Raw genomic sequence first — 18,883 nt, 5'->3', positions numbered from 1 at the left:
CTCACTAGCTCCCAGACTAGTTGGCTTCGTTTTTCTTACCTCCTTCCGCCCCGGTGTGGCCTGGGTTTTCCGCCCCAGGACTCCTTTTACCTGGTCTTGAAACATGACCTGTACATTCACATCACCTCTCATAGAAGCTTTTTAAAGTTATATTAACATAAACAATAAGGAAATTGATTTGGTGGGCATAAGAGGGAAAACTGCTTAGGGTAAAAGGCATGTAGGGAAATTAGAAGGTTCAGGTGGGACTGTGTAGGTCAGTGTCTAGGACTGGAGCCAAGACCATGGTGTTGGGACCTCCAGTGAGAGTGGGGTCACCTAGAGTGACAAGGGACTTTCCCTAGAACATACCCTTCCAGGTAGGAATGAGGCATTTGCTGCACTGAAGGCTCTGACCATACCACTGCCCAGCCCCCGCCCCCTCCGCTGAGGTGGCACAGGGCCTGCGGATACCTGGTGCCTGCTTCCCAGTGGTCAGTGTGGTTAGCCACAGGGGGGATGAATCTATATTCTGCTTATAGTGTGGTTCCCCAGGGTTGTCCTAAAAGGCAGGACATAACATGGGGTGATTTAAACATGCTCACCGTGAAGATGAGACTCGGTGTCCACATCTGCGCTTGAGGGCTTATCCCAACAGCTGCTACACCGGGCCAGTGACCCCATCCAGCACGACTGGGAGCCAGGAGAATGGCTCTTCCCACACTATGACTTAGGGCACCTCGCCACACCCCAGGCTGCTGCTTCTCAGCCACACCCCGGTTTTCTCACAGAGAAACGTGGCCTTGGTTTTAAAATAACTTCTTAAATTACAGAGATAGCTCTTCCTTATAGAAAATAGATAATACCTGCAATTTTGCTCCCCAGAGATAGTAGTTAACTTTTTGGTATGAATCTTTTGCCCTGTGTTCAGTTTTTTTTTATGAGGCAGGCCTTGCTAAAATTCAGCTAGTGTATTAGTCTCTGTTCAGGGAATACATTAATGCTGCATAAAAGTGTTGTTGGGTAGCTGTTTTGTGTGTGTGTGTGTGTGTGTGTGTGTGTTTAAGATTTTATGTATTTATTTGTCAGAGAGCACAAGCAGAGGAAGAAGCAGGCTCCCCACTGATCAGGGAGCCCATTGTGGGGCTTGATCCAAGGACCCTGAGATCACCACCAGGAACCAAAATCAAGAGTCAGACACTCAACTGCCTGAGCCACCCAGGCCTCTGAGGGCTCCATTTTAGGTATCAGTCCCTCACTGCGGACTTCATGCAGGAGTGTCTGATTCTACCCGACCCCCACACAAAGTTTTATTGTTTTGAGAGACCTCAGTACAGTGTAAAACTCTAGAATATAGGTTGCTTTTCCTTTTTGCCTTTTATTTAGTTCATAGAATAGCAGCAACAATAGTAGCTACAGCCTTTTGCCTGTTTACAGCACTGTTCTCAAGGAGGTCATCATATAATCTTTGTAACAGTCCCAAGCGGTGGGTTATTTTATTGTCTGCAGTGTTGAGGTGAGGAAACGGAGCCCCAGAGAGGTTAAGGGAGTTGCCTCTTCCTTAGATGGACAGTGCCCGATGCAGCAGGCTTCACCCCTGGTGACGTGGTGCACTTGTGTTCAGAGGAGCTGGACCTTGCGGAGCACAGGAGTGGAGGGCCCTCCTCCTGCCCTGTGAGCTGAGCCAGCAGTTTGCTGGGGGCCAACGGACCCACAGAGGCAGACCAGTGAGTGGACCCTGGCAGTATGTGTGGCCTGCCCAGGTCTTCTGTGCCAGACTTGCCTGGCTCCCCTCCTCCAGGAAGCAGTAACTTTCCTGTCGACTCCTACGGAAAGCCTTCCCAGCTTGCGGCAGGAAGCTCACGGCTGCTTGCTGTCAGGCTGCAGCTCTTCTGGTTTTGAGAGGCTGGTACTGCTCCCCGAGTCTTCCCACTGCTGGACTCAGTGGCTTTTTCATCATTTGCTCAAAGGTGACTTGTATGTCCAGGCCGAGATCCTGATTGGAAAGGCGACACCCTTTCTAGAGATGCCCTTGGAATGTAAAGGCTTTCTGGAGCTGAAGAAGGAAACAGAGCCCTCTGCCCACCAGACCCCCACCCTGCCCGCCTGCACTGGAGCACCCACTGTCCTTCTAGGGATGTCCCTGGATATGTGTGTGTGGCACAGAGAGCTTTCTCCTTGGGGTCCCAAGCATCTCACGCTTTTCACAGGGACCCATAAGGCCATAAATTGGGAGTAGCCTGGGAAAGATTTCACTTTCCTTAGGGAAGAATTGCCATTAGACTTTTTTTTGCAGTGTTTTGGTTCCCTCTGAGCTTTTCCATTTACCCTTGAAATGACTCCCTTTGGTAGCCTGTGATTCTTGTAGCCTGATGGATTTTAGAGACAGTATGAGATTGTATTTGAGTTCTTAATGGGGAAAATGGATTTTTGCCTTTGGGTGGGGTGTATATCACGGGTAGTTTTATGAAGCCTCACCGCCCCCCGCCCCCCCGCCACAAAACTCGTCCAGTTTCCCCGGGCAGCCACAGGTAACCACGGACTGAGGAGGGCTGTGGGCAAGATGCCCTGTGCCTGTAGATTCCCAAGGAAAGGAAAGGTTCCCAAGAGGCCTGTCTGGGGAAGCTGTCTTCTGTGGGGTCCACTCTCCCTGGGTTAGCCAGCCTCTGGACCCTGGGCTCCTTCTACTCCCTTGACTCCGCAGGTCTCCTTCTGGTCAGCCTGATCCCCTTTGGGGTAAAGTGCCTGGTTCCCATACCAAGGACTGTTATCAGCCACTGCAGGAAAGTTGAGGCTAAGCAAGGGCTCGGGAAGGGTTTGAGCTGACAGGAGGAGGAGTGACTCCCTTCCTTAAGAGCTTAAAACTGATAGGGCCTTCATATTTTTTCTTAGTAATGCTCTACTGTTGCTTCAGAGAACATCCAGCTAACTCTCTACCTGCAGCTCGCGTGGGGCGTGCCAAGGAGAACTAGATGCCTCTCCTAGCCCTTTTCTGAGTCCCTTGTTTATTCTTCAGACAGACTCTCCTACCAAGTGAAAACTGCCCTCAGAACCTCCCTACCAGCTTTATATTAGGCCTGTGTTGCTTCCGGGGCTCAACAGTTAGGGAGTTCTGCCTTCTGACCTTCTGATCTCTTGTCTTGGGAGGATTAACAGCAGCTCACATATACTGAGTACTTGCTGTATACCAGGCTTCGGCCTGTGTGGATTAACTCATTAAGTCCCTGAAGAACTTGGTGAGGGCATGGGTGCTGTTAGGATCCCTATTTTGTAGATGAGGAGCCTGAGCCTGGGAGAGGTGGCCCCACCCTCTCAGTGGCACCCAGTGTGGACCCCAGAATATCCAAGTCTAGAGCCCCCTCTCCTCCTCTCTCTTGGGTCCCTTGGCCAGCTACTAGGCCCAGGAGCAGTCTCTTGGTGCTGCTTCAGCTTTGATCTGGGGAAGGGGCTCTTGTTGATGATGGTGGCGGAGCTGCAAGAGGGTTGAGAGTGCTGGACTTTCTGAGGGAGCTGAGATGCTCCCATTCCCCACACTTGGTGGTGCAGTGAATAAACACACGGGATGGGGAGCAGAAGCCTTCTGTCATTCCCCACATGTCGGTGGCTCTCCATGTGGCCACTCTATTTCCAAGGCTAATAAGTCCACTTAGTTTCCCACTTCAGGGTTTTCATTGCAAGGATTAGCCGCCTTTTCTGGAAATGGAAATGGAAATTTTCTGGCAGTGCAAAGGTGGTTGGTCATGTTAGGACTTTTTTTGATTGGGCTTCAGTAGCAAGCTAGCTAGAACTCACCCGTTGACCACAGAAGGAAGCTGGTTTCCTAGACTCCAGCCCTGTCTCCAGGCCGTCAGAGTCCTAGTCACAGCCCTACAGACCAGGCCACCCCCTCCATTTCCCTTTCTCCACTGGGGACGTCTCTGGCCTCACATTCACTAACTGTCACATATCAGTGGGTGAGGACCCCTTACCCTCAATGAGGGTTAGTAATGGCATGTGGCAGGGTTACAGAGCAGAGGGCATGGTCTTAGATGACTAAGCTACACTTCTTTCCAGATATATAAGCATGGCCATGGTTGCTCTGAGCTGGTGGGCAGGGAACTAGGAAGAGTGGACTGTCCTTACCAGTGAGGTCTGCCTTGAATTACCTCCGCACATTCATTGAGGATGGTCATCTATTCCATCCCTGACCTCAGACCTCACCTTGTCCTTACCACGGCTCTAACCTGAGGTTCAGTCAGGTGAAAACATAGCTCTTTTACTTTTGCACAATTAAGCCTCACTGTGGAAGAGGAAACAGCCGAGGGTGCTTTGTATAAATAGATCAGCTAGGACTGTTAATGAGTAACATAGAAATCTCGTACATGTAGAAGCCAGTTATGGTCTGTATACCTAAGATAAAAACATACTTTGTGTTCAGTAAAAACGATATGGCAGTGTTTACCTTGTTACAAAATGCAGCCAGTCCTATTTGAATGAGACTCCTGAGGCCACCTCTCAGTGTGAGTCAGAGCGGCCTGGCCGATAACAGGACAGCCTGTGCCTGTCTGTGCCTTGGCTTTAACTGGTGGGACCCAACAGCCACCTCCTTGACGATCTCTGCCCTTTTGGGCAAGTTCCAAAGAGCCAGCTCCCTTCAGAGTATCCTACCTCTCCATTTTTTTCTGTAACCCAGTGCCTGAAAACCAGGAAAATAATAATTTTTCTGATTTCTGTTTAGCTCCCCAAATCATGATGACATTGTTTTATATTCAAGAGCCAGGGGCAATGGGAGTTTGTGGTCTCTGATCTCTCGCTCTCTCTCCCCCCTTGCTTTGTTTCTGCGATTCCCTGGTTCCAAGCATCTTTCCTTCTGCTCAGCAGGGGATGAAATAACAGATCAGGCATGAACCACCTTCCCTGCCATCCCCTCCTTGGGGAAGGGAGGAAGGGCAGAGGGAGAGACTCCGTCAAGCAGACTCTCTGCTGAGTGGGGAGCCCGCCGCAGGGACACAGGGCTCCCTCCCACAACCCATGAGATCGTGACCTGAGCTCAAACCAGGAGTCGGATGCTTAGCCAACTGAGCCCCCCAGGTGTTGTTGATCCATTCCTCCATCAAGGGACACTGGGGTGCTCCTACTCTTTGGCTGTTGTGAATATGCTGCTAAAAGTATGGATGCACAGATACCTGTTGGTGTTCAGGATTTCAGTTCTTATAAAGCGCAAGGAGCCAGATGTCTTTGAAGGTCAGTTTCTGATAAATTGCCCTGAGGGTGAGGCTTGCAGTCCAAAAGTGAGCTTTACTCACCATCTAATTTTAGACTCCAACTTAAGCACCACTGGTTACTTGTAACATCATGCTTCATTTGATATTTGATAGGCTTTTGCAGTGTATTACGATTCCAGCCTTGCATATTACCTCATCATCTACACTTAGTCAGCCACTACTTTGTGATTGTGGAGGCTCCTTGTCACTTGCTGGTGGGTGCCGGGGCTAGGCAGTGCACCTTATTCTAGCTGGCTTGCTCCTGGCGTGCCAACTCTTTCTGAGTCTTCCCCCCACCGCTGATCCAAGTTGTGTTGGCCTTTTGACCTTGTCCCTAGATCTGGCTCCATCTTGGGACCTAAAACCCTGAACCTACTGATGACAACTGAGGCTGTTGAGACCTCCTGTCTTCCCCCATGACAGCTTTGTGAGGCATAGTATTCTCCCCAATGTTTGCTTGTTCTCATCATTTGTTTCTATTTCATCCAGTTGTTGTTGTTCTTCTTCTTTTAATATTTTATTTCTTTGTCAGAGAGAGAAAGCACAAGCAGAGGAGCAACAGGCAGAGGGAGAAGCAGAGTCTCTGATAAGCAAGGACCCTGGTGTGGGACTCGATCCTAGGACCCTAGGATCATGACCTGAGCCGAAGATAGATGCTTAATGGACTGAGCCACCCAGGTGTCTAATCTCATCCAGTTCTTGTACAGCATTTAGCATTATTAGATTTATATGTAAGTTTTTTCCTCCAAAAGTGTGATATTTTTCTGAAATACCTTGGCATTTGGTGTTGCCATGAGGACTGGTCTTCCCCTACACCAGTTTAGACCTTGTCCTGGGGGCCTTGGCAGCGGGTGAGGTGCACACACCTGGAGGGTGATGGGCTTTGCTGGATTCAGCTGTCCTGTCATGGATCTCTCTCCTAGAGGAGACTTCCTTAGGCCATTGTGCCTCTGCATTTGCCAGACCTGTTCAGTTAGGGAGTAGAGATGGTTGGGTGTGAAATACTTTTCTGGATGCCTGTATGGTTATTCTCTTAATTAATTTCTTATTAGAAATTCCCCAGATCCACAGATGAGCCAACTTACAGCTCTTCTGCATGGTCAAGGACACTATGAATTAACCAGTGCCCAGGGCGGGCTCTGACCCGATGAGAGTGTGGGCTGTGCAGCCAGCTCTTGTAAAATGAGGCCAGGACCCTGCCTCTGCCCGCGTGAGCCTCCTGTCCTTGGCTGGAAGGTTCTTGGTGCTGCGTGTTAAGGGAAACTGCATGTTCCTCATTCCCATCCCTCGTCCTGCGTGGCCTTCCTGTGCGGCAGGCCCTGCGGGGGACACTGCATTGGGAAGGCCCGTTCCCGGCACTTGAGGAACTTGCACTTGAAGAAGACTCAGTCTAGGTAGGGCATTCAGAAACCCCGACGATAAAGCAGCCATTTCTGAGAAATTCCCGTGTTCTTGTTCTATTTCACTGACAAGAGGGAAAATGGAAAGATGGTTGACATACTGTGGGAAAGTCTCCTGTTCTTTCCTCAAGCTGTTCTGGGCACTCAACACGGACTGTTGGGGAGCCTTCCCTTTTCATCCAAACACTTGCCTGGGGTCTGTCTCTGCTGTCTTCTTAAGCACTGCTTGATATTTCCGAGGCTGTTTTCGGATGACTGTAATGGTAGTGAGAGAGATCTTTGCTGGGCTGGGTCAGGAACGCCCCTCAGAACCCCAGGTAGTGGGGACCACGCACCTTGGTGATGCATGGTCTGCTCCTTTTGTCTCCTGCTCTTCTCAGGGCTGACTGTTAGCTTCTGCTGTTCTGGTACATACTCCCAGGAGGGGAGAGGATCAAGCCGAAACTTATTGCTAATGCATTTTCATCTCTTTGGGGTCTCATTACAGATAACACTATGAATCCTGGGTTTTTTGCAGGTGAGGACACTGAGGTTCCAAGAGGCAAGGGGAGGGCTGAGTCATCGGGGCAAGCCACCCTGGAGCCCAAACCAAGAAGGAAGGAGGGAGCGTACATGAGTCTAGGTTAGCTGAGTTGAGAAAAGGCAACAATATTTCCAAGGATGGTGGCTATGTAGTCCCCTGATGGTCGCCTTATTTGGGTTTGTTTTCGATGCTGGAGGATGAAGGGCCAGGTTTGCCAGAAAGCAGATCAGATTCTTCTTAGCGTCGGAAAGAGAGGGGTGGGGTATGGAGGAAGAGCCATTCACACAGTAACCCAACCTCAAGCTTGGTCTTTGGCCTAAACGCTGGGAGGGGCCCGGCTGATGAATCAGGCAGCTATTCCTGGAGCTGACATGAGAAGGAGAGGGGACACTGTTCTGCCCTGGGGCAGGCGAGCCATTCCTAGGGCAGGGAGAGAAGAAAGAGGTGGTTCATGGAGTGCACACACAGATCCCAGAGGCGGGCTGTTTGTCCAGGAGGGCTGACAGCTGGCAGGTGCCTAAAAACACACAGTGGGGTTTCCTGCTGCAATGGGTGGCCACAGAGCCCTGGGTGCCTGGGCCTTTCATTCAGTGGGATGGGCTGTCACTAGGCCTGTGCCTGCCAGTCAGGATACAGGTGTCTCTGGCCCTTGGATTATAGCCCCCATGCTGCTTTCCCATTTGTCGCCATGCTAGCCACGTCATCCTTCCGCCCCAGACTCAGCCTACAGCTCCCTGCCCCCGGAAGCTGCTCTGTCCTGGGCCCTCCTGAGTTTCTCAGAGGCCTCCTTCCCAAAGATGTGATCTTGGGATGTGATCCCAAAGATGTGACCCTGACTCTGGGCTCTGCTGCCATGTGGTTGGTTGAGGCCAGAGGAGGAGTGATGGGGACTATGTATGTGTGTGGGCTGAGGTGAGGGCAGGGCCTTGAGCTGCTGGCAGATCCCCCTCCAGCAGGGGCCTGCTAGAAGTGGGGCATGGTTCTGTTCATTCACCTCCTGCCCTTGGAGTGGATTTGGGCCATGCCCCTCTCTTGGACCGGATTTGGGCCATGCCTCTCTCTTGGACCTGATGGCGAAGAGCCAGCTTATCTTAGGACCCTTTGCTCCCAGGTAAGCCTGTGATTCTGCCTCCCAGCCTCTTCTTTCTAAGGCTTCTGCCCAGAGTCAGTGAGAGCCCCCTCCTCTCTTCCTATGTAGAGCTGTCTGCCAGAGGCCTGCTCATTCTGGGGAGGGGTCTGCCTGCCGGGCCATGGTCATTTGAATAATAGTGATAACATCAGGGAACATTGATTGAAAGCCTCATAGTTCACTCGGCACTGTGCTAATAAGCATTTTATGTGCCTGATCTCCAGATTTTCCCAGCAACCTGTGGGGTGTAGACTACCAGTGTTCCTCCTGTATTATAGCAGTGGAAACTGAGACTAGAGAGGCTGTCACCTGCCCAAGGTTATATGGCCAGTACGTAGATGAGCCTATATTTAAATCCAATTTGATAATGTTTTATTAAAAATCTCTGTTCTTAAATCTTAATTGTGGTGCCTCCCACTAAACTGGAACAGGGTGTCTTTGGGAATTGTGACCTGGATTGGAGTAACAGTATCAGGTAGGGAGGGTTCCTTCTGGGCTTCTCTCTGAACGTCCCATCTCCAGAATCTGGTTATAACCCTACTACCCACCACCCACACACACTCGCAGAGGCTCTCACACACTCACTCTCTGTCTTCTTGCTGAACCTGTTTCCTGGGAAGAGATGCTAGAACAGCTGGGGCCAGCTGTGAGGAGGAGGCTGGGGAGCTGGGGTGGAGCTGAGCATAGCTAGTGCCCCCTGGACCTCCTGCACAGTGGGGCAGAGGTACACTTGTCCTCAGCGGGGGTGAGGGAGGTGGGGGGCGGGTGTTGGGTTCCGGGCAGCTGCCCCTTGGCCCTCCGTGGGTGCCCGCCTCCTCATAGCAAACTCGTCCTTACCCAGCTTTCCAGAGACCAGAGTTCTGTAGTCCCCACATATGTGCCTGGTGTCTGAAACCCAGAGGAAACGCAGCCCAGAGAATGAACACTTTTCTTTGGATTATCAGTTACTAACACTAGCATGTGCCTGGAATGGGGTTCCCTGCCTCACAGAGAGGAAGGACGGGCCCACCTCCCACACAGCACCCCAAGGTCTCTGGAAAGGGACTGTGGTGTAGGAGGCTGACTGAGTCAACGCAGGGCGAGTCTGATGAGCAGTCTTCCCTGTGGGGGCAGACAGGTCTGATCTGGGTCTTGCAGAAGCACTGAAGGTACTGGAGGCCTTCAACCAGGGTGGGTAGCAGGGCTGCTGCACACGAGTGGATGCAGACCCCTGGGATCTATGCAGGCTGACTGAGCAGTCCCTGAGCCTTGAGGAAAGTGTGTCAGGAGGAGGAACCTATCCGCTCTGTTTTCGAGGCAGAGGAGGGGCAGAGGTAGAGGAAGAGAGACAGACTCTAAAGCAGGCTCCGGAACCCAGTGCAGAGCTTGATCTTGCAACCCTGAAATTAAGATTCTGAGCAGAAATTAAGATTCAAACACTTAACTGACTGAGCCCCCCAGGTGCCTAAGGCCTGAGTGTTTTGAGCAAAGGAGTGACGTGATGGGCATTTAAGTGCAGAGCAGTGGGCGTGTGCTACGTGAGAAGTCAGGAAACACATGTGAGTGCCACCTTCTAGCTGATTTTGGACAGACCGTGTAGACTTCTCTTGAGCAGTTGCCTCCTCTGTAACATGGGACCACAGTGGGTTTTTTGCTTGTGTAAGCGCAGGGCTGTACAGACGTCAGTCCGGAGATGAAGACAGGGATGGTGAGGGCGGAGTCCAGGAGTGTTGGGCAGGTGCCTTGGCTGAGGTGGCATCCAGCCTATGTTGCTGCAATCCAGGCTGGTGTTGGAGGGGCTCCAAAGGAGAGTGAGAGCAGAAGTGTGGCGGGGATATTTGCAAGATGGAGGGGACGGGCCTAATGACCTTGTTGCCGGGGTCGAGAGGGCCAAGGGGTGTGGTGGGCTCTATTTTAGTGTCCACTGAGTAGGCACTGAAGTTCCTGACGACACTGCTGAGGTGATGGGCAGGCGGGGGCGTGGTGAATAGAGGAGCTCTGCTGAGGAAGCCAGAGGAGAAAGAGCATGATGGTCGCCTTCAGGGTTAAGCAAAGAGCAGAGCCACGGGAGTGGTCAGGAGACCTGAAGATGGCCCTCGGAAGACTGGAGTCCTCCGTCTGTGCACAGGCAGGGACTGACTGTTCCCTCTTGCCTGGTGCCCTCTCTCTCTAGGCCTGGACTCAGTTGGGCTTTTGACACCTACCCAAACCTAAACCCAGACTTGAAGGGGAACAACAGAAGAGGCTGGGGTTGGTGTGCTGATTTCTGAAAAGCCGCCTGCTGATGTTGCTAGAGGGGCAGGTGGGGACCAGGCGTGGGGCTCAGCCTTAGAATTATACCCCTTTGGGAGTATTCTCCGGTGTCCAAGCCACTGAGAGAGAGTGGGGAGCTGTGATTGGAATCTGCAGCTCACCAGGTTTGCCCAGACCTGAGAGTCAGAAAGGCCTGAGAGGAGTCAGAATTACCTTGAAGCCATATCTCATAGGTGGGACTTGGGGACACAGGGGCCAGCTCAGGCTGTGAGAGGAGCAGGAATAACTGGGGGTTGGGTGGGGTGGCCCTGTCCAAGTAACAGTGACACAGGGACAGCAGTCCAGGGCTAAGGCCGGGCCACCAGGGAGCCCAGGTCAGTCAGTGACAGCTGCCCCCAAAGACCCAGGAGCTAGCAGTTGTGGCAGAGGCTAGAAGGGGTGCGAGGTGTGCTGAAACTGGACGGGCCCTCCCTCCTGCCGGGGGTGACAGGAGCCGGCAGTGACAGTCCAGAAGTGTGTGGCTTTGGAATCAGATAAGCCTGGATTGAGGAAAATGTAAAATGCAAAGTAAAATCCTCCACCCCTTGTCATGCCTTGACCTTGTTTCTTGTATTCTTTTCGACACTTGTTTGTGCATGTGTGTGTATTCTCTTCTTTGTACAGATCAAACAGAGTGTGCGCATATACCCTGGTTAATTTGTTGGCAACATGGAGGAATCATCTAGTTCTTTTTAATGGCTATTTCCTTTCTGTCTTCCAGTATGCATTGGTTTAGCTCGTCTCTCCATTGGACACTGAGGTGGTGGTCCGGGGTCATTTTGTTACCAGAGCATTCACACATATCTGAACGCTGAGACCATTGCTTCTGTAGGAAAAATCCTAGCTGTGGATTTTGTGGGTCAAAAATTGTATGCACCCCCGCCCCATTCTCTTTCAAACGGGTTCTTCCAGTTCACACTTATGATAGTGTTTCTGAGTTATGATGAGGGCAACATGGAGCTGTTGTGAGGATTCAATGAGAGAACTTGGAAAGCTTTGAGCCGGCGCCTGTGCCACCAGGCTGCACGGCAGGGCTCACTAGAGCCGGATCGCTTTGGACAAGCACCAGAGGAGGTGCTGGGGTGGGTTTCGCTGTAGCTTGGGGAAGGGGAGGTGGCAGGAAACCGTGGTCTGACAGCTGCTGAGCAGATGTCCTCTGCATTTGCACATCTAAGAAACATTTCATGAGTTCCTGATGTATGCCGGACATCGGAGTGGAGATGGAGCCTCAAAGCGGCCAGGCGTGGTTCCCCCTCTCATGGAGCCCACTCTCCGGGGTCTCCGTGGCCAGTGCTGCATGCCACCTACATAGGATGCTGCTGCTCACAGAGTCCCCTCTGATCAGGTCTCTTTCTCCCCCGCCCCGCCCCGCCCCTCAGTGTACGTGATGGAACGGGAAAGGAAGATGGACACCGGGTGTCAGGCAGCCCTGGCCGCATGCTGGGCCGCCCTCTGCTGCTGCTGCCTCCTGGACACCTTGGACTGAGCGGCCGGGCCCCAAGTGCTCCCTCCGGTCCTGCTGCCTTCTGTTACTGCAATAAACAATTAGTGCTGGACCATTCCATTTTTTTCTTTGTTTGAAAAAGATTGCATCTACAGATGTTTACATTTTAGCACTTATGATAGGTATGAAGTGGTATCTCACCATCCTTTTATTTTTTTATTTTTTTAAAGATTTTATTTATTTATTTATTTGACAGAGAGAAATCACAAGTAGATGGAGAGGCAGGCAGAGAGAGAGAGAGAGAGAGAGAGGGGGAAGCAGGCTCCCTGCTGAGCAGAGAGCCCGATGCGGGACTCGATCCCAGGACCCTGAGATCATGACCTGAGCCGAAGGCAGCGGCTTAACCCACTGAGCCGCCCAGGCGCCCTCACCATCCTTTTAAAAGATTTTATTTATTTATTTGACAGAGAGCTCACAAGTAGGCAGAGAGGCAGGCAGAGAGAGAGGGGGAAGCAGGCTCCCTGCTGAGCAGAGAGCCTGATGCGGGGCTCAGTCCCGGGACCCTGAGATTGTGACCTGAGCTGAAGGCAGAGGCTTTAACCCACTGAGCCACCCAGGCGCCCCTCACTATCCTTTTAACGCACTGACTCAGCAATTCTGTACACGAGGCATTGCTCACCACAAAAAGTATGTTCACCATCTGTCACCATACAGCATTATACATCATTATGGACTGTATACCCCGTGCTGTACTTCTCATCTCTGTCACTAACAACTGGAAGTTTGTACCGCTTCATGCGTTTCTTTCAGCCATCCTCCCACCCACTTGCCGTCTGGCCACCAGTTGTTGTCTATTTCAGGCTGTTTTTTTATTTCACTCAGCATCATCCATTTCTCCCAAATGACCAGACCTCAGTCATTCTTTTTTGGGGCTGAGTAATGCTCCACTGTGTGTGTGTGTGTGTGTGTGTGTGTGTGTCTGGGGGCTGTTCTTACATGTGCCACATCTTTATCCGTTCATCTGTGGAGGGACCCTTGGGTTGCTCTCATATCTTGGCTATTATAAGGCTGCAATAAACGCAAAGTAGTGTTTTTGTTTCTTTGGGTAAATACCCAGTGGTAGAATTACTGGATTGTGTGAAAACTCTGTTGTTAATTTTTTTGAGGACTTCTGCTGTTTCCAGAGTGGCTGCACCAGTTTGCATTCCCACAAGCAGTGCACAAGGATTCCACTTCCTCCACGTCCTCGCCAACACTTACTATTTCTGGTCTTTTGGGATAGTAGCCATTCCGACAGGTGTAAGGTGATATTGTGGTTTTCATTAGTATTTCCCTGATAGTGATGTTGAAGACCGTTTTATGTGTTCACTGGTCATCTGTACATCTTTTTTTTTTTTTTTAAGATTTCGAGAGAGAAAGCAAGTGGGTGAGAGAAAGCACAAGCAGGGGAGCAACAGAGGGAGAGGGAGAAGCAGGCTCCTGGCTGAGCAAGGAGCCTGATGTGGGCTCAATCCAGGGCCCTGAGATCATGACCTGAGTAGAAGGCAGAGGCTTAACTGACTGAGCCACCCAGGTGCCCCCATCTGTACATCTTTGGGAAAATGTCTATTCAGAGGGTATGTGGATGACTCAGTTGGTTAAGTGTCCAACTCTTTTTTTTTTTTTTTGAAGATTTTATTTATTCATGAGAGAGAGCACGCGCTAGGGAGAACACAAGCAGGGAAAAGGGCAGAGGGAGAAGCAGGGAGCCCAATGTGGGCTCAATGCCAGTACCCTGGGATCATGACCTGAGCTTAACTGACCGAGCCACCCAGACGCCCCATAAGCATCCAGCTCTTGATTTCCAGTCATGATCTTGGGGTCATGAGATTGAGCCCCCCGTGTCAGGCTCCATACCCAGTGGTTTTTGCTTTCTTCCTCCCTCCCACTGCCCCTTCACCCCACTCTGACATGCATGCTCCCTCATGCTGTCTCTCTCTCTCAAAAAAAAAAAAAGAAGAAAGAAGAAAAACTTGTATTTAGGTCATCTGCCCATTTTTGATCGAATTATTTTTTGCTTTGGGTAAGCTGTATGGGTTCTTTGTGTATTTTTGGTGTTAACCCCTTTTGGGATATGTCATTTGCTGGTATCTTCTCCCATTCAGTCAGTTGCTTTGTCACCTTGTTGATGGTTTTCTTTGCTGTGCAAAAGCATTTTATTTTAGTGTGGTCCTATTCAATTTTGCGTTTGTTTCTCTAGCCTCAGGAGACAAAGCTAGTAAAGTGTTGTCAAGGCTGATGTCAGATTACTGCCTGTTTTTTCTTAGAGGAGTTTTATGGTTTCAGGTCTCCTATTTGGGTCTTTAATTCATTTTATTTTTGTATATGGTGTAAGGAAGTGGTTGGTTTCATTCTTCTGCATGCAGCTGTCCAGTTTTCTTGGCATCGTTTATTGAAGACTGTCTTTTCTTCATTATATTCTTGTTTCCTTTGTTATAAATTGACCATATATGTGTGGGTTTTGTATGTATCTGAGCACTTTCCTCTGTTCCATTCATCTTTTTGTCTATTTTTATGCTAGTACCGTACTGTTACATTACCGCAGCTTTGTGTTGTAGGTCTTGAAATCTAGGATTGTATGTCCAGCTTTGTTGTTCTTGCTTAAGACTGCTTTGGCTGTTCAAGTTCTTCTCTGGTTCCATACAAATTTTAGCTTTATTCTAGTTCTGTGAAAAATGTTGTTGGTAATTTGATAGGGACAGGATTGGATCTGTAGATTCCTTTGGATAGTATGGCATTTAAAAAAAAAAGATTCTATTTTATTTCACTTTTGAGGATACTTGGAATATGTTTAATAATAAAAGACAACCAACATTCTCTTTGTTTTTATTTGCATTTATTCTGTGCAGAATTTTCTCCCAGGCCATAAGTTGTTATTTCTTCAGTTTCTTCAGGGATATCTTTTTCTTCTGTGCAACCTCCTCTTCTGGTTTAGGAACAGTCACCTCTTTTTCAGAAGGATCATCTTGGTGGCAGGGAGAGCTCATGTGTGGGTTAAGCCAACCATGAGCCCTGTAAGTTCTCCACTGCATCTTGGGGGCTTTGTTCACCTGGATGTGCTCCATGACCAGAGAATGGACATCTAAAACCTTAAGTTCAGCATGACTCTGCATTTTTAAGCAGTGCAGTAAAAACTCAGCACTCTTCTTGGGCCATCAACCCTGTATCCAGCCCCACTGTTTGGCCTGGGGACACCTACGAGCTCCACCACTATAGTGACAGACTGGCACATGCTGCTTCTGCAACGTGATAGCTTTCAGATACTTGGTGGCTTTTTGGAAATGCATACCCTTGATGGCCTGGGAAGTTTCACATGTGTTGTTAAAGTGAACACAGAAGACTTGAACCTCTCAATTTGCATGATTTTGTAGGGTTTTCTGGGTCAAGCGAATAGCGAACCATTTTCAGAAGTCACCTCAGGACGCTTAGGGGCAGGATTTTATTTTTAGTAATCTCTACACCCAACATGGGGTTTGAACCAACAACCTGAGATCAAGAGTCACACATTCCACCTACAGAGCCAGCCAGGTGTTTCTACATAGTATGGACATTTATTTGGACATTTTAACAATATTAATTTTTCTAATCCATAAGCATGGAATATCTTTTTTTAAGATTTTATTTGTTTAGCAAGAGAGCATGCAGGTGGGGGGAGGGGCTGGAGAGAGAGTCTTAAACAGACTCCACACTGGGCGTGGACCAATGTGGGTCCCTATGGAATCTATTTGTGTTGTCTTCAATTTTTTTTTTTTTTAAAGATTTTATTTATTTATTTGACAGAGATCACAAGTAGGCAAAGAGGCAGGCAGAGAAAGAGGGGGAAATAGGCTCCCCGCTGAGCAGAAAGCCCAATATGGGGCTTGATCCCAGGACCCTGGGATCATGACCTGAGCCAAAGGCAGAGGCTTAACCCACTGAGCCACCCAGAGGCCCCTTCAATTTCTTTTATCATTGTTTTCTAGCTTTTAGAATACCGGTCTTTAACCTCCTTGGTTAGGTTTATTCCTAGGTATTTTATTCGGCATTTCATTATTTTAATTTTTCCCTGATTACTAGTGACCTTAACATAAAAATATAAATTTTTGGCAATCTGCTTTTATTTTATTTTATTTTTAAAGATTTTATTTATTTATTTGACAGAGATCACAAGCAGGCAGAGAGGCAGGCCGAGAGAGGAGGAAGGAGGCTCCCCACTGAGCAGAGAGTCCAGTGTGGGGCTCGATCCCAGGACCCCGAGATCATGACCTGAGCCGAAGGCAGAGGCTTTAACCCACTGAGCCACCCAGACGCCTCTTGGCGATCTGCTTTTAAAAACTTTGTGGTTTTTTTCTTTCTTTGGTTTGTCTTACTGATTTATAGGGAATCTCTAAGTATTCCACAAACTAGTATTTGTCACTTTGATAGGCTTGCAAATAAGTATCTTCTATCTCTCAATCTTTTTTATAGTGTATTTTCTAATATGAAAATTTTTTCAGATTGAGAGTATACGTGTGGGGGGTGGGGAAGCAGAAGGAGAGGGAGAGAAAACTGAGCAGATGACACACTAAGGGAGCCCAACATGGGGCTCAACCCACGACCCTGAGATCATGATCTAAGCTGAAACCAAGAGTCAGACGCCTGACTGTGCCACCCAGGCACCCCAATAGGAAAGTTTTAAAATATCATGTTTATCAGTCTTTCCCTTATGTTTTGTGTGTTTTTAGTCTTTGAAAAATCCTTTTCTATTCCAGTATCCTAAAGATAAGTCTGTATTTTCTTAAAAATTTTTTTCACATAGCTTTCAGTTGACCTAATTTTAGTTTTGATAATGGTATAGGTTAGAGTTCCGGTTTATTGTTTTTTAAAATTTCCAACAACATTAGGTCATTCTTTGATTAATCTGAAATGGGATTTGTCATATCCTAAGTTACCCTATAGGAACAGGCTAGAATCAGAAGTCTGGTGTGATAAGTATCTTCCCTACCCCCAGCACATACACACATACCTACCTCCATACATATGTTTGTACATACCCTTTTCCTCTTCAGAACTTGCTTGTCTGTTCTCGGGCTTTTAATCTTTAATCTGGATTTTAGGACAAATATGTCCTTCTCTATAAAAAAGTACCATGTTTGGCTTTAACTGGAACAGTATGTAATTTACAAAATAACTGGGGAAAGAATTCACATATTTATAGTACTGTCTTCCTGTCAGAAACATGGTCTCTATTTTGGTCATCTTTATTTCCTTAAGTAAAATCATACAGTTTTCATCACACAGCTTTTGCACATCCCCTTTTTTTTTTGCTTTCATTATTTTTTTTAAATTTTTTTAATTAATTTGAGAGAGAGAACATGAGTGGTAGGGAGGTGGAAGGCCAAAGGGAGAAGCAGACTCTGTGCTGAGCAGGGAGCCCGATGTGGGTCTTGATCTCACGACCCTGAGATCATGACCTGAGCCAAAATCAAGAGTCAGACACTTAACCGACTGCCATCCAGATGCCCCTGAGGTCTGTTAGTTTTAATGCTATTGTGAATGGATTTTTAAATTTTTGTTTTTTTATTTAAAAAAATTTTTTTTTAGATTTTTTTTTTTTAATTTGACAGAGGAAAAAAAAAGTGAGCACAAGCAGGGGGAGCAACAGAGAGAGGGAGACGCACCCTCCCCACCAAGCAAGGGGCCTGATCAGGGCTTGATCCCAGGACCCTGGGATTATGATCCGAGCTGAAGGAAGCCGCCTTTTTTTTTTTTTTTAAGATTTTATTTATTTGAGAGAGAATGAGAGAGACAGAGCATGAGAGGCAGGTGGGTAGAGGGAGAAGCAGACTTCCCACCAAGCGGGGAGCCCGAAGCTGGCCTCGTTTCCAGGACTCCAGGATCATGACCTGAGCTGAAGGTAGTTGCTTAACCAACTGAGGCACTCAGGCTCCCTGAAGGCAGCCTCTTCACTGACTGAGCTATCCAGTCGCCCCAGAATGGATTTTTTTTTTTTCTAATATTACATTTTTGGGCACCTGAGTGGCTCAGTTGGTTAAGCAACTGCCTTTGGCTCAGGTCATGATCCTGGAGTCCCAGGATCAAGTCCCATATAGGGCCCTCTGCTCAGCAGGGAATCAGCTTCTCCCTCTGCCCCTTGCCCCTCTCATGCTCTCTCTCTCAAATAAATAAAATCTTTTTTAAAAATTACATTTTTGGTAGAAATAATCTCTTCACAGAAGATTCTAAACAAGTGTTACCACAGCATTTTCTTGGGGTACTTTATTTTTATTTTATTTATTTACTTAAGTGATCTCTGTGCCCAGTGTGGGGCTCAAACCCACAACCCTGAGATCGAGAGTCACGTGCTCTACTGATCCAGCCAGGCATCCACACTGTGGGGCACTTTAAACTGTGGGAGTTGTTCAGTCTACACCATGCATACACCTGGAGAACCACGGTCAGTCTACGAGGACCAATGTTCATTCAGTAAATGCTGAACATGTCCAGATTTAGGTAATGGACCACACAGAATAGATACCCCTCCCTGCCTTCATGGAGCTTTTTTGCACTCTAGGGAAGGAACCAGACATTGAATAATCCCACAGGTAATAATTAGCCTTCTTTCCTTTGAAGGGAAGATATATATGAAAACATATAAAGGGGGACCATCTTGAACAGTCTGAGGGAGATCTGAAAGATGAGTAGGTGTTAATAGGCAAAACCACTGTAGGAAGAGCAGGTGCCAAGGCCCAGTGGCAGAAGAGAACATGCCTCGTTTGAGAAACTAGAAGAGGAAATTAGCACGGCAAGAGCAATGGGGCGTTTGGAACAGATGAGAAACAGGAGCAAGATAAGGAACTCATAATCCCAATTAAAGATTCCGGTTTTTGATCTGTG

At 48.5% G+C, this 18,883-nt stretch overlaps 1 long non-coding RNA gene and 1 pseudogene across 1 annotated transcript in view; one reads left to right on the top strand and one right to left on the bottom strand.

Moving 5' to 3' along the window:
• LOC116586481 overlaps nucleotides 1-18,883 on the top strand; it is a 42,997-nt gene that overhangs the window by 11,637 nt on the left and 12,477 nt on the right. The window lies entirely within an intron of this gene.
• On the bottom strand, nucleotides 14,493-15,535 carry LOC116586479 (annotated as a pseudogene).

Source organism: Mustela erminea, chromosome 3 (genome assembly GCF_009829155.1).
Source record: "Mustela erminea isolate mMusErm1 chromosome 3, mMusErm1.Pri, whole genome shotgun sequence".
NCBI lineage: Eukaryota > Metazoa > Chordata > Mammalia > Carnivora > Mustelidae > Mustela > Mustela erminea.
Note: the sequence above shows the minus strand (reverse complement) of the source record. Positions and strands in the feature narration are given on the sequence as shown.